Source organism: Myotis brandtii, unplaced genomic scaffold (genome assembly GCF_000412655.1).
Source record: "Myotis brandtii unplaced genomic scaffold, ASM41265v1 scaffold504, whole genome shotgun sequence".
NCBI classification, from domain to species: Eukaryota; Metazoa; Chordata; class Mammalia; order Chiroptera; family Vespertilionidae; genus Myotis; species Myotis brandtii.
In genome coordinates, this window is record NW_005369217.1 from 3,360,551 (window position 1) to 3,364,620 (window position 4,070).

The following is a 4,070-nucleotide window of genomic DNA, read 5'->3' on the forward strand; positions in this document are numbered from 1 at the left end:
TCAATCGAATGGGATGATTTATACAATTCAGAAAATCAAAATAACTTTTCTATTGTTAAGCCAAACAACAGGGTTAAAGTTAAACTACAGTTTCTACCTGAGATGATTGCTACCATACTTCAGCTACTCCCTCACAAATCCCAGGGAAATGGGATACATAAAATAAGACTAAGTCCTAGGCATTACCTAGAAAATGCCGGTTGAGTAGAAAATGAAGAATTAGCTTCTAGACACATGGAATTGCTTCCCCACTCAGAAGTTTGTACAGGACATATGCAATTGGAAGAACAAGAAAGAAATTAAAAGATTATCAGTTGGTGTAATTTAAACTTAAATCAAGAATGACAGGCATTGATTTCATGAACAAAAATGATATCCAGAAAAAAAATATTTCACACAAAAAGGCTTAAAAATAGAAAGGTTACCATAAAGTTTATTTGTATATAATATAAAAACTCAAAACCATAGTTGACTTGAACAAAAGAGGTTTTTATTCACATAAAATAAGCCTAATAAGTAGTTCAGGGCTAGTATACCAGGAACAATGTCATCAGAACCCTAAACCCCTAAATTTCTGTCCTGTCATCTTTAAGACATCTGACAGTCCAACAGGGCTGCTGGAATTCCACCCATCATGTCCAGATAGTAGAAAGGGCAAATGAGCATTCACAACAGAGGTAACATCTTTTAAAGCAGCGGTTCTCAACCTGTGGGTTGTGACCCCTTTGAGGGTTGAATGACCCTTTCACAGGGGTCGCCTAAATACATCCTGCATATCAGATATTTACATCACGATTCATAACAGTAGCAAAATTACAGTTATGAAGTAGCAATGAAAATAATTTTATGGTTGGGGGTCACCACAACATGAGGAACTGTATTAAAGGGTCAGGGCATTAGGAAGGTTGAGAACCACTGTTTTAAAGCAAGTCCTTGGATCCCATTCAACACTTTCACTACTTCTCACTAGCCGGAACCTAGTCACATGCTCATACTTAGGGCAAGAGAGGCTGGACATTTAGTCTCATATACTATATGGCAATGTATGCTGAGCTGAATATCAGAGCTGTTTCAAAGGAGGAAGGGAAGTGTGGGTACCGGGAGGCCATTAGCAGTATCTGCACAGAATAATAGCTTCCTTATTAGAAATATCCAGTATTTTAAATACTCAAATTTCCTCAGGTAAATCTGCAAATTAAAAAAAAATCTTTTTTAAATTTGCAAATAAATTTTTCCCTTCTAATTTAAAAATTTGAGGTGAAACTTGATACAATAAAACACACAGATCTTAATTGTAACAGCTTAAAGAGTTTTGATAAATCCAGGACACCTGGGGCAGAGCTCCGCCCTACCAGCGGGGTCCTGGGTCGGGGAAGGATCTTGGTCCTTTCTGCCCTGCATCACAGCAAGAGAGTCCCTTCTACCTGGGGCTGGAGAGGGTTAAAAACGCCAGCAGTCTGCCCCTCTAAGGGCGAAACTGTAGCCCTAGACGAGGTGTGGGTGGGAGGAGGGAGCCCTTCCATGTCACACACACAGCCAGGGCACAGCTTCCTTATGTACGCAGAGCTGGGGAGGGTGGGGGTGGGGGTGGGGAGAGTAGTGGAACAGTTGTGGCTTAAGTGCCACAGACTCTCACTGTTCTTGCCTAGATTTAGTAGATTTTCTTGAATGAATATTTCTCCATTTGCTCTATGCCCTCAGGACAATTTCCAGAGACTTGGAATGATTTATTAAAACATATATTTTTCAGACACAAGAAGTGAATTCAGGAAATTGGTGAACCAACTAAAGAAGAGAACTTTGTAGCCAAGTATCTTCAATTCAATTGTCCAACAAAACCCACCAATATGATGGGTCACCCGGTTGATTATTTTATTGCTTCAAAAGCAGTGGATTGCCTTTTGGATTCAAAGTGGGCAAAGCAAGAAAGGAGAGGAAGCTTTATTTATAAGAGATTCTGTTGTTGACTACTGCAACAGACTTTTAAAGAAAAAATTTTTTTCACTGGGCACTAAAAATAATGAAAATGAAGTATGATAAAGACATAAAAAAGGGGAAAGGAGGAGCTGAAAGTGGAAAGGAAGAACATTAAAAGAGCAAGAAAGAAAATCTAAAGGATGAAAAAACCAAACAGGAAAAAGAAAAGAATAGAAAAAAAAAAGATGGTGAAAATGAAGAATCCAAAAAGGAGGAAATTCCAGAAACTCCCCAAAAGATAGAAATTAAGAAAAAATTCAAGCTTGAGCCACATGATAATCAAGTTTTTCTGGATGGAAATGAGGTACTTGTGAGGATCTATGACCCAGTTCACTTTAAAACCTTAGTCATGGGGTTAGTTCTTATGATTGCTTGCATAGGAGCCACCCTCTGACTGGCAGGAATGAGAGTAGGTGTGAGTGAAGGCTGTTTTCTGGCCAGCATCCTTCTCCAAGCTGTTGCTCCTTGCATTCTATTTCTCGTCATTTGGCTCATAAGTGAAGGAAGGCACCTCTTTTGGTTCTTGCCAAATCTGACCGCCGATGTGTCCTTCAGGCCTCATCTTAAAGAAAGATGAGAAATCTGAAACCAAAAAGCAGCAGAAGTCCAACAGTGAGGAAAAGTCACAGTGAGTAAAAGGAAGATGAGGGGGGAACAATAGGGCTAGGAATCATGGACTAGATGACTCAGGTGGAGAATGGCGTTCTGACACAGAGAGTGACAGGCGGGAAGATGACTGATCCCACACAGTAGTGGAAATGGGAATGATTTTGAAATGATCACAATAGAGAAACCAGAACAACAAACAGGTGGGAATCATGAAGAGGAGGAAGAAGATGACAATGATGGAGAAACCACTAAATCTTCACATGAAAAATCATAATCTGCCCAATTTGGGGACTAAAAAGACACAAGAGGTTGGATTTTCTATGTTGGCTGATCATCATGATGCACAGAGGATATCTGTGGCATTCTTCACACCCAGTTACTGAAATGTATTTAACATCTGAGGACTATTCATTCCTCATTCCACAGAACACTATGATGGTATAGTCAAAGGCCATTGATCAGTTTTATCTATTTGAAAATTTACAGTACTAGTAAGTAGGTCTCATTAGTTATCAAAGGTTCACTTTCCACAATGATATTTAGATTAATGGCATTTTTGATAGTCATATGGCTTTTTACTGTTAGATTAATCAAAAATAACTAAAAGGGATAAAAATGAAACACCAACACTTCAGATTATGTGTAATTATGGAGCCATTTCATAGTTTCGTTACGATGAAATGTTTAAACTCATGGTTTTTGATAATTAAGCTTTTGTCGATTATAAAATTATACCGGGAAATTTCTAAGATTCTGAGTTAACAGGGTTCAAAAGCATTTTGTGGAAACAAGCCAACTAGTAATACTGCAACAGCACTTTTAGTTTAGCTACAAATTCTCCTTTTGCAACTTGGGAATCCAAACTGGTTTGCACACCTGACTTGGAGAAAGGTGCCATCTCCGCCCGCAGAGCGAGCAGCGCTGCTGGAGGGCGATGGCTCTGCTCCCGTTTCCTTGTCCTAAAGTAAACTGTGTTCTGTGTGTAATTTACAGACAAACATTGTCTTTTAATTGTTACTTGTTATTTAGACATTTTCTTAACAGTTACATTTGTAAAATTAAGGTCATTTAAGGGTATGTTTTTAGAGAAATGAAAGGTTCCGTAACCCACAGAACATCTGTGATCTTTCTACAGTAGCTTCAAGTTTCATGCCAACATTCCATGTATTTGAATGAGTTTAAATGATCCTGTTAATTAAGAATGGACTTGAAGTAGCTGTTTGTATGCCTTATTGCTCATTTTGATTTCTCTTAAATCTCCTCATGTGGAAGTGGGGTACTGTATTACCCGACCAGGAGGCACTGCTATAAGAGATAATTTACTGTTCTAAAATATCAAATTAAAATAAAGAGCAATATATATATATATTAAAGAGCTAATATGCTAATTAGGCCGAACAGCAGAATGACTGTCTTGACGACCTGCCGGCCGCCCTTGAGCCGGGGCCACGAGGCGCGGAAGACGGAGCCCGCGCCCCCGAGGC

At 39.0% G+C, this 4,070-nt stretch overlaps 1 pseudogene; it reads left to right on the forward strand.

Moving 5' to 3' along the window:
- The first annotated feature begins 1,584 nt into the window (after positions 1 to 1,584).
- Positions 1,585 to 2,877, forward strand: LOC102243300 (annotated as a pseudogene).
- The last annotated feature ends 1,193 nt before the right edge of the window (positions 2,878 to 4,070 follow it).